Raw genomic sequence first — 12,225 nt, forward strand, 5'->3', positions numbered from 1 at the left:
AGCTAACTGCCATGGGGGAGGCTTTTGTCATCAAAGAAATCAAAATCCTTTTGCACACACCTCTGGAAGGCAAGACCAACCACCTGTGAATGCCCTGCAAGACCGTAATGTGCTGCAAACATTGTGCAAGAGTCCCACAGAATGCTGCACAGAGGAATGGCGCTCTGTAATCAGTGGTAATTCTGAGAGCTCTCCAGGCCCCACTCAAAGCTGGGCAACCGTACTTGTCAGAATGGAAAACTCCTTTCTTTATCCAGGTCCAGAGGTAGCATGTGCCTGGATACCACTTGCTGGGAAAGAGGGAGTGACAGCAGTGACCGCTGTTTCCTTCAGGCTCTGCAGTGGGCCATACTGAAGCTATTTGCCTTTCGCCGTGACTTCCATGTTCAGAGGCAGCCCCCCCTCTGGATGCTAGTTGCTGGGACTGCAGCAGCAGGGCAAGGCTTGGCCCTCTGTGCCAGCGCTTTGGGCTTCCTGGGGCCTCTGGCTGCGTGAAACAGGATGCTGGACTTGATGGACGCTTGGACTGATCCAACAAGGCTCTCGTGTTAAAATCTCATCATCTTTCATACCATGAGCAAAACCTATTAATGTAATAAACACAAAGGAAATTTAATTAGATGCCTCTTTATGCCACCCAACATCCTGCCCTGGATTTAACAACTCCTGTTGTCTGGAGGAAATGGAAGGGGGAAATCATCATTACCCTGGTTCATTAGGTCAAGGAAAGGAGTATTATTAACTCGAATTAGTGCACATATAACAGTGCAGTCCTAAGCAGAGTTGCCCCAGTCTAAACCCATTGACTTCAATGGGCTTAGACTGGAGGAACTTTGCTTAGGATTTCACTGTAGGTGCCGGAAAATAAATGGCAAAGCGACCTTCAAAACACATCCAGTTTTATCTTGAGTCCATTATGGTTCTTTCTCTGTCTCGTTCCTTTCCCTAATGATCCAGGACAGGAGGAATATTTCAAAATTCCAACCATTCAGGATGAAGATAAGATTATTTTTGAGCAAGTTCTTTCACTCACAATCCAAGTCTATACAACATGACTATGCAATGGACGTACATTTTTGCAAATTAAATAGTGGATCAGCGGCTAGTTTTGTCTTGCCAGTCACACATCAAACAGGCTATCTGCCTTCTTAATTTTTTTAAATGCCCTGTTTATGTATGTATATATGTTTATCCTGCTCTTCCTTTATGGGAGCTCAGGGCAGCATACATTGATCTGCCCTCCTCCATTTTATCAGCATAAGAACCCTGCAAGTTAGGTTAGGCTGAAAGATTGACTGCCCCAAGGTCATCCAAGCGAGTTGAACCTGGGTCTCCTGAAACAAAGGGAGCTGACGACTTACCAGCAAGCTGGGTTGGCGCTGAACGCAAGATGAAGTGGAGGCAGGATTAAGGAAGAAGGAGGAGCGTCCATCCTGCACTGGTCCAGCCGCATGGTCAGCACCATTTACACCCGAGCATCCGCAGGAGCAGCTTGTCACCCTCCCACCCTCCACTGATTAGGGACTATTGGGGGGGCACTGTCACAACTTTATGGGTTGGCGGTTTTTGAGGCATTGGGCTGGATCCCAATAGGGTGAGTGGGCCTTCAGGACTGCTCACCCTGACGGATCTGGAAGCAAGGGTTGCCAGGCAGGGCTGGCAATGGAACAACGTGTGCCGAGGTGCCAGCGGGAGGCTGGCGGGTGATGCATTGGTCGGCAGCCAGGCCTATGACGCCAATGGGGATCCGTGCCCAGATGCCAGGCCAATGCTACATCCAACTGTAATCAATAAAGTTGTGGCCATTTCTAACCCAAGCAAGTGTCTGGTGTGATTCTTAGCCTCTACGCAGTCTGACATAGCACATAGGTGACAACGCTCTAACCCCTATGCTACAGGGGCTGTCAGTCAATACATAATATCAGTCTATTTGGGGAGAAATACGTTAGCTGCTTTTTCCATTAAAAATGCTTGAGGTGGCACATTAAAACAGATTTGCAGTCCTGGTTTGCAAGGTAGAAGCACAATCCTTCATTTACCAATTTGGATATTGTAGCAAGCTATACTTTGTGCTAAATGGGAAATCCCTAATGGGTTCTGAAGAGAGCTTGGGGCAAAGAACACACACTTTTATTCATATAGAGTCAAACCATGGTTTGCCATGGTTTGCCTCTGTGCTGTACACTGAACACTGTAGCACAGTGGTTAAGTGGTTGGGTTGTGAATCAGCACTCTACTGGTTCAAATCCCACTACTGCCATGAGCTCAGTAGGTGGCCTTGGGTAAGCCACTCCTCTCAGCCCCAGCTCCCCAACTGTATTGTGGGGATAATAATAACTCTAACTTGTTCACCACTCTGGGTGAGGCACTAATCTGTCTAGAAGAGCAGTATATAAGTGCAGTTGTTGTTGTTGTTAAATCTGAACCTACACGCACGCACACACTGCCCATTTGTAATGGTAGACATTTTGGCATAGGGTTGCCAGGTCCCTGACTTCCCTGGCATGAGATCAGAGACCCGGCGCTTACCTTGCGGCATTCCTGTACTATATATGATGAGTTTTTCTGTCTTCTGTCACAGATCTCATTCTGAATCTGCTGTTTGCCATTTGCTTAGCTGCAACTGGGTTCCTTTGCCAATCTCCCATTCTTCCATGATACTCAGAGGTTTTTCTTTCCTGTTAGGTCTTTTTTTTTTTTAGTTGCAAATTTATATTGCTTTTAAATTTTCACAATTCTACAAGCAACGCCCCCCGACTCAAAAGTTACTGAGATCAATTCTAAGTTTTGTCTATTACATACAAAGCCCTTTATGGCTTTGGTCCCTCATATCTATGGGACTGCCTTTCTCCTTCTGCTCTGCCATGGCAACTTCGCTCATCGGAACGGGGCCTGCTGCAGATGCCGCCTTGGAAATGGGCAAAATCAACAGCAGCCTGTACACACACATCCTCTGTAGTGGCCCCCACCGTGTGGAATGGCCCGTCTGAAGAGGTCAGGAAATCTCCCACTCTCCTCGCTTTCTGAAAATTGTGCACAATCAAATTATTACTACACAGGTCACAGGGTTGTGCTGTGCTGTAAGGAAACGGTTCAAAAAGATGCTTTAATAAAGGGATCGGGATTGTAGACTATACTACTATGCACTATCTGTTGCTGTTAGTATGTTACTACTGGGTCATTTCCATGTTGTTTAATATGTCATGTCAAATTGCTAATGTTTGTTTTAGCTTTATGTCAGATTTCTGCTTATTTTCAAATTTCTACAATGTGTACCCTATTGTATTGTTTATTGAATGTCCCTGCTCTTGACCATATTGAATTACACTGTGTAATCTGCCTTGAGGCTCAGTGAGAAAGAGGAACTATAACATAAATAAATAAAACCTTAATCTATAACTTTCCCTTGAAATCATCTCTTCCTAAATGCTGGTGCAGAATTAGGAAGAGGCACATCTCTAAGAAACATACATGTCCTTGAGGCTTCCTGCCGGTGGAAGATGGGATGAAATGATCTGATTGTAGCAACTCAGTGGCACTTTAATGCATGGTTTAATTTCCGTGCAACTTTAAAAGAAATGTCTGCTAGTCTACCTCTTCAAAGTTGCATGCGACACGAGCCACCATTTTTTAGGCCTTGAAAATGTACAGAATGCATTGCATGCACATGGAGGGCAAGATCACAGCAACAAATTCTGCCTATTGCTCTGCCCTTCCACTAGAATCTACATGTCTGTATGTATGACTGCTTGTACGTGTCTGCTTCTCTCTGTGTGTGATTGGAGACCCAGGGATCCCCATTAGAGATGAGCACGAACTGAAATACAAACCAAAGTTCGTCATAAACTGGGCCAGTTCATGGTTTGCGAACTGGCGGTTCATCAGAGTCCATTTCTGATGAACTGCCACAGACTTTAGGCCAGTTTGTTTGGTTCGTTTTTCAGTTCGTAACTGCAGACAGCCTGGCACCAATCAATCAGTTTCCTAGGCAATGGGGGGAATGGGCTTTCTGCAGACCTTCTGCTGCCCCGGAAGCGACGTTTTCATGAACCAAACAAACCGGTTCGTGAACTGGGGCAAGTTCGTGAAAGTTCGTGGTTCATGAAACGTGACAAACCACGAACTGCACGGTTCAGCATTTTCCTGGTTCATGCCCATCTCTTATCCCCATAGTCTCCAACTTTACAGATGAGAACAAGACATGCTTATAACATCCCAGTTAAGGATCATGCCTGAATGCTTGCATGCATACATATATACATACATACAAAACTCTAATACAAATTGCCGAAAGCCAAACTCCATCTGATTTATGCGGTATCATTTACAATAGCTTAGCCGCTATAAATTGAAAGGACAAGAGAATGTTTTTGGTGAAATATATATTGGAAAATATAATTGTCTTACCATATATTAGTTACATATCAAAGCAGACTTCAGCATGAAGTGTGCAAGAAGTCAGCCTGTGCACTGTAAGGGGGCTTAGTGGTCATGTGCATATTTATGTTCCATGCACAGCAAAGACAAGATGCATCTATTTGATAGTCAAAAATTTAAATTCTAGAGACGCTGGGCTGGGGAGGTGAATCCTGAAGGAGGACACCTTGAGAAATTCTTACATTTAACAAGGTGTCCCCAGAAGGTGAAAATAGGGACGATGATTTAAAATGTTGGGGGTGGAGCTTACCATCGTGATCCCACCCCCCTACTCCTATGAAACTTCATTGTACATTCTTTGAAAGTCAGAAAAGGGCCGCATTGCATGTCTTGAGGTGCAATTCCGAGAGCTCGGTAGCAGCACTACATTTAGTACTCCTACTCAGCATGACATCACCGGGCCTTTGTCTGTCTCAGGAGTGAGCTTTGACCCGCAAAAGCTTATACCTGGATACATTTGTTGGACTCCAAGGTGCTACTAGGGCTGATTCTGCACACGTTGGATAATGCACTTCCAATCCTCTTTATAGATCATTTGGAATGGATTTTTTCGTGTGTGGGACAAAAAATCCACCTCAAATGATTGATAAAGTGCATTATCCAACATGTGCAGAATCAGCCTAGGTTTGACTTTTGTTCCACCAGGCCTTGTCAATCTTCAGTTTTGGAATACACGTCACATCCATCTAGTGTTTCTGGAGCTCCAAAAGAGGCAGCAAAAACAGATCATTTTGGCCCTTGTGGGCCACTGTACACACCTAGCGGGCTAGGTTCAGATCACAAATTGCTCTTCCGCGTCATGTTTTCTACAAACACTTCTGAAATGTTTATTTGGGGTGGGCTGCCATTGACTCTCAAGTGATGCAGCTTTCCAGTGTGACCCTTAATCTCAAGAAGAGTTGCCAACATTTTTACCAGGTACTTGTGCCTTAGTATTTGAAACTTGCTTGAGTTTCCCAGCTGATGGCAGCAGAGCAAACTGTTTGTAAAGGCATAGGAGCCGTCTAATTTCCCCTCAGTTAGCAGCCATTTGTAGAAAGAACAGAGCTGGCAGTCCAAAATTACGAATTCTGGCAACTAAGAAAAGGGTGGCTTATCCACGCCCTATTGCAAGATATAGATTTAGAGTTGACAATGGGATAAGAATTTGGGAGCTGGCTTTAGGTCTGCAATGATTTTGAATATCTCATTGCAGCTAACTATATGACTCATTTCAGTTTGGCCTCTCCCTAGTACAAATCAGGAGCCCCATGATGCAGAGTGGTAAGCCGCAGTACTGCAGCCCAAGCTCTGCTCATGACCTGAGTTCAATCCTGTCGGAAGCCGGATTCAGGTAACCAGCTCAAGGTAGCCTTCCATCCTTCCAAGGTCGGTAAAATGAGTACCCAGTTTCCAGAGGGTAAAGTGTAGATGACTGAGGAAGGCAATGGCAAACCACCTCGTAACAAAAGTCTGCCAAGAAAACGTTGTGATGCGACGTCCCCCCATGGATCAGTAATGACTTGGTGCTTGCACAGAGGACTACCTTTACCTAGTATAAATCAAACCCATTTGTTCTTTTTCTGTCATTTTCTGTTTTCTTGCAATGGAATTCTCTTTAAAACATATCCTATTTTTCAGAAATGTTGTATAGAATGCATAAAAAATACACTACATGCATACACAATACAAATGGATAAATGAACTGGTTGTGAAAAGAAGAGGACTGAAATCATGCACTGAAATATCAATGATTATTAAAAAAAAAATTGTACTGGGCCCTGATTCCTGGACTCGCCAGAAAAACTGGGTTTTGCTTCCTCTTTCTGCCACCAGACTTGTTCTGGTCTCTAGCCCTTGACTGACAGGACTGGCCCCACCCATATGCCAGCATTTATGATATGAAGAGCTGGCAAATCTAGTTGTGTTTGATTCCTCTGGTGGGAAATGAAGATACAGTGGCACAAACAAAGGTTGCTGTCAGGGCTTTTTTTCTGGGAAAAGAGGTGGTGGAACTCAGTGGTGGAACTCAGGACCACACAATGACATCACTTTGGGTCAGCTGGAACAAGGGGGGAGTTTTTTAAAGTTTAAATCGCCCTCGGCAAAAATGGTCACATGGCCGGTGGCCCCGCCCCCTGATCTCCCAATAGAGGGGAATTTAGATTGCCGCATGGCACGGAAGGCAATCTAAACTCCCTTCTGTCTGGAGATCAGGGGGCGGGGCCACCAGCCATGTGACCATTTTCAAGAGGTGCCGGAACGCCGTACCACCGCATTCCAGCTGAAAAAAAGCCCTGGTTGCTGTTAAATTTCACTTTACTCTCCAGACTACAGAGACTACAGAGATCAGTTCTCCTGAAGAAAGCAGCTGCTCTGGAGGGGGGACTCGATGGCATTATACCCTGCTGAGATTCCTTCCTTCCCTGTACACCGGCTTCCCCAGGATCCACAACCAAACCTCCAGGAATTTTCCAACCCAGAGTTGACAACCCTGCTTCAGCTTCTTCCAGTCAACTCTCTGCATGTAAAGTCTAACCCACTGAAGACCTGCAGAATAGATGAGGTCTTGCTAGTTCTGCTTTGGCCTCGCAGCTCAGCTCTTGCAAAGCTCTTGCTCACAACGTAATTAGTTTTAATTCATTGTAAATGTGTTGCTTGGTGAATTACACTGATTTTTAGCTCGCCCCATTTTTCTGAAGCGTATGAAAGATTCCTGTTCAGCAACCCCCCTCCCCTCTCTTTACCTTCACTTTCCATGGGGTCATTCTAGCACCTCCTGGCATAATGATGACCCAGTTGAGAGAACAAATAAGCACCTATGTAATAATAATAACAGTTGCATTGATGCGAGTGTGTTCTTCGGCCCCAATGTGTGTTGGGGGGAGCATGCGGGAGGAGGGGCACCTCCCAGCCAAAGACTGGCAGAGTCTGTAGGGTGCAGCACATCTCTGTCTGCCAAGCAAAGCAAAGCCAGACAGAGTCAACAGGCTACCTTGTGTACAGCGCTGTCAGACTGTAGGCCACAAAACCTCTCTCTTTTTTCCCCTAAGGTGCTAAGGCCGAGGTAAACATTGCAGCCAAGCACAGACACAGACGCTTAAGACGGTGCCATGAAACCATTTTATAGTTTCGCTGTCTCTCTCCTTGGTGCATTGCCACAAACCTTGACTGGGCGGCGGTGGGGGGGGGGGCAGGAGGAGGAGTGCTTTCTGTGTGTGCTTTCCTTCTGGAGGCAGCAGAAGGTACAGCCCTCTGCGGCCCCTTCCACCATTTCACAGTTATCAGGAGCATCCTTAGAGACATTTTTCATTTTTCACTTGCACTCCAGCCTTTTTTAAAACATTCAATCTTGAGAATTTTTACTTCATAAGAACTGTTATTAATGGGAGAGCTTACAGCCCTTGGAGTGTTTACATGAAGGAAGACCTGGGTTCAACCCCAATTCAGCCATGAATCTCACTGGGTTAGTGATTCCGCACACATTGGATAATGCACTTCCAATCCTCTTTATAGATCATTTGGAACGGATTTTTTCGTGTGCGGAACAAAAAATCCACCTCAAATGACTGATAAAGTGCATTGAAAGTGCATTATCCAACGTGTGCGGAATCAGCATATAGATAGGGCTGTCAAGTTGGGAAATATCTTCCTTGTAATTTTAATAGCCAGCCTGTCCTGCCTCTTGTATGGAAGAGATGCCAAGTCAAGAGTAAATGGGATTCATTTTGCAAAGGCAATGCTGTTTTGTTTTCGTTTTTTCCCTTTCCTGCACCATGTATTAATTTGCTAGCTGCCTTGGGCCTATGGAGGTGGATGAAGGGAAGGAACAGAGATACTTGGAGAGGTGTATGTAGAGAGGGAGGAAACTTTGAGCCAGGAATCTCTCTCCACTCCCCACCTCAGATAAGCTCCTCCACTAGCTCTCTGCTTGGGTTGAGGTTCCCACACCTTCTCTTTTCCTCCCCAGTGAGACACACCTGGGGATTAGGGAAGGATGAAGCCTGCCCTACAAGTTTCTGGGGAGAATAGCTCGGGCCAGGAAGGGATGGGCAGCCAGATTGCAATCGCGGCTGAAGCAATGTCAGGAATGGAACTCGGTGCCAAGAAGGAGCTGCTGGCTACACTGGTTGTGTGGTAGGGACTACCGAAATGACACATCCTTGGGCTACCCTTTAAAATGGTGGGGAGACAGGACATGCCATTCTCAGAAAGAGTTGTTTCCCCGTCTGTTCTTGGGAATATTTCACTCTACAAGAATTACAATAAAATAAAGCAAGGTCCTTCAATAGTAATGGTTGCGCTTTCTTTTTATAGGCTGACATCGTAACGAAAAGAACTGAATCATCCCAGGTCATAGCCCCCTCAGCTTTGTCTCGTTAAGCAAAGGGATTTGTGTATTTGGCATGTCTGCCACAGACACAGGGATAACGGAGAACATTCTCTTCCCTTGCGGTATTTTTTTAAAATCATTACCACACTGTTTGTGCCTTGCAGTGCAATCCTAGACAGAGTTACACCTTTCTAAATCTACTGAAGTCAATGGATTAGAAGGGTGTAACTCGATTTAGGATTGCAAGATGCCCAAAGTTCATTAGACTTACCTTGTCTCTCTTGTGCAGCCCAGGGAATTCTCTTGAGTCAGCTATGTTGCAGAGAGGTGAGATTCCTGACTGGATATGCTCAGCAGTTTCTTTAAAAAACAAAATTGTAGCAGCCATGGGCCCTGATTCAGGTTGGGATTGTGTAGGGAAGAGAGAGAGAATTAACATTTCTACCCACCCAGTGTTGTGGCTCATGCCCTTTAAAGGCAAAAGATGTATCCCCTTCTTCTTGTAAAGGGCTAATAGCAATTCAAGGAACAGTTCTGATCAGTAAGATCATTCCAGAAGTAGAAGAATTAAACACCATTTCCCTCCCATAAGACAAATCAGGCCTCGGCACAGTCCTTTTTAAGGATAATTTGTGATTTTGGCCTCCTTTACTTTAACCCATAGATACAGTCTCTTTTGGCAAGAGGGCCATCCGTTGATCGTCAGTTGCTTAAATCAGCATCTATGCACAGATGAGATCAGAGCTTTGCCCGCTGGCCCAAGGAGTTAATGCAACCTGTCACCTGGTCCTTTGGCAAAAGATTTTTATTGGCATCCATTTACTGCCCCCTCTGCCCCACACACTTTTGATCGGTCAACCCCCACTTCTCCTGGTGCCCCTGAAAAGAGTCAGGAAGAGGTCAGTTCTTGGTACAAACGTTCTCTTCTGCAGCCTATCTCGGACAAGACTCATAACTTTGGATAAGGAATCTTTTCAGGTTTGGTGCTCAGTTAAAAACTCTATGTTACTGTCTTTTGAAATATCATTCCCTACCTTCTTCGATTATTCATGTGCGTTTAATAAACTCTCTTGGGTAATTGAATCCTAAACACTCTTTGACAATTGTTAAGCAAACCCTCCTTGTGTGTTTACCATTTGCCAGAACTGGGAAGTTAAGAGTGTCTTGTTCCAGGAATGAACTGTCTGCACCCCATCCTGTCATCCAGCTAGGTAATATCACCCACATTTGAATTCTATTACCTAGTGCTTCACCTAAGATTAATCTCTAGCTTTTTTAAAATAGAAGAATCACCACGTTTATCTTCTGCTTACAAGGGCCCATAGGACCAATGTGTTCCTATTTGTGCAGGGGAGATGTCTGGTTAACAGCTGGCTAGACTGTTGCAACATACCATACATGGGACTGCCCTTGAAGACAATTCAGAAACATCAACTGGTGCAAAATGCAGCAATCTGCTTACGTGCTGCATTCAGCTCCTCGGAGCATATCTTTATTTTTGAGACCTCTGCACTAGTTGCCTGTTTCTAAATTCAGTTCAAGGTGCTGGTTTTTACCTTTAAAACTTTCATAGCTGTGGAACTATGTATCTGCAGGACTGCCTCTCCCAGCATCAACGTGCGTGGCAGCTCCACTCCTCTGAGTAATAGTTCCTTATCGTACGGCTGTCAGGTTGGCTGTTGCCAGTGCTAGAACTTTCCCAGTGGCTGCTACTATTCTATGGTATAGTCTCCCTGAAGCAGTTAGGAAGGCTTCCACATTGCCATGATTCCTCTGGTTGTGTAAGGCAGAATTATTCTGAAGGACTTTTGACACTGCCGCTTATTTGTTTTTATGATAGGAGGCTCAGAGGCTGAGCCAAAGGGCAAGCACCAAAGGTCAGGTGCCAAAGTGCTTTTAGCTTGAAGGTTGTAGCTGAGAAGAGTTTCTGGGGAGGACACACCTTGGATTCAAAAGCATATACATTTTAAATATATTTGTTAGTTTTTAAAGATTTTTAATTGCCTGTTGTTTTTATTATCGTTGTAACCCATTTGGAGTCGAGTTCTGGAAAAATATGGGTTAAAGATGTGTCCTCTCTCTCTTGAACTTCTCTGTCCCAGTAGTTCTTGGTGTATCATAGATCCAGAGGAGTTAGCCGTGTTAGTCTGTAGTAGCAAAATTGAAAAGAGTCCAGTAGCACCTTTAAGACTAACCAACTTTACTGTAGCATAAGCTTTCGAGAACCACAGTTCTCTTCGTCAGATGCGTGTTAGTTTTAAAGTTAGTCTTAAAGGTGCTTCTGGACTCTTAAAGGTGCTACTGGACTCTTTGATTTTGGTGTATCATAAAATCTGCTGTTTTTGTTCCCACCGCTTGTCTTCCATTTTAAGACTACAGACTTCAGACACTGGGTTTTTCAGAAACTGGGCTTCCCGCAAAGGATGCAAAACCGAATTATTCAAGAAGACTTTTTACTCAGATAGGAGGGCTGTATTGTAGGGAGGGGAATCTCAGATGATCCACTAATGAGTTAGGAATCATAGACTTCACTACTATGTTGTATTGGATTCCTGCTAATGCTATGTCTTTGTGAACTTGTATCTATTTACCCTATGGCATTGTTTGTGGGAATGTTCTTGATATTGACTGTACTAATCTCACACAGTGTAATCCGCCTTGAGTCTCAGTGAGAAAGGTGGACTATAAATGACATGATAGATAGATAGATAGATAGATAGATAGATAGATAGATAGATAGATAGATAGATAGATAGATAGATAGATAGATAGATAGATAGATAGATAGATAGATAGATAGATAGATAGATAGATAGATAGATAGATAGATAGATAGATATTATGTCCTAAAACAACCACTCTCCCTCTTTCCCCGTGTGTTCTGATTATTCAGGGTGATGAAGAGTTCTGGTGAACTTAAAAGCTTGCTTTGGTCAGTGCTAATAAACATATATATATGTGACTGCTCTTTCTGGAATCTTTCTGTGGACCAGCCCAGATAGCTACAACCTTTCTCACAAAGACACACATCCCCACCTATTTTGCTTCTCTCAGACACAGACACAGCCTAGCGGAAGAGCAAAATATATGGGGATCATAAAGAAGTGGGTGTAGTGACAGATGCTGCCGCTGTAAGTGGCAATCCCAAAGGGCTTCACATCCCCACATGACGCTACGTTTATTTTCGTATCTCCCGATGTGAACACTTTGGTGTAGGTGCGTTTACATCTCTGTTTCCACACTGAGGATCACTACCTGAGCACCCCTCCCCCCTTACACAGCATGATGGTTCTCTTCTGCTGGTCATATTTATTTATTCTTAATTGATGTACTCTGCAATAGATGCCATAACAGTCAATGTGGCACAATGGTTATCGGAATATGACCAGGGAGAACTTATGGAATAAAACCGATGTACCTACTATAGAACAGATCTTGTCTCATTAATGATAACAGCAGCCAAGATAACCATAGCT

This window comes from Eublepharis macularius, chromosome 14 (genome assembly GCF_028583425.1).
Source record: "Eublepharis macularius isolate TG4126 chromosome 14, MPM_Emac_v1.0, whole genome shotgun sequence".
Classification (NCBI taxonomy): domain Eukaryota; kingdom Metazoa; phylum Chordata; class Lepidosauria; order Squamata; family Eublepharidae; genus Eublepharis; species Eublepharis macularius.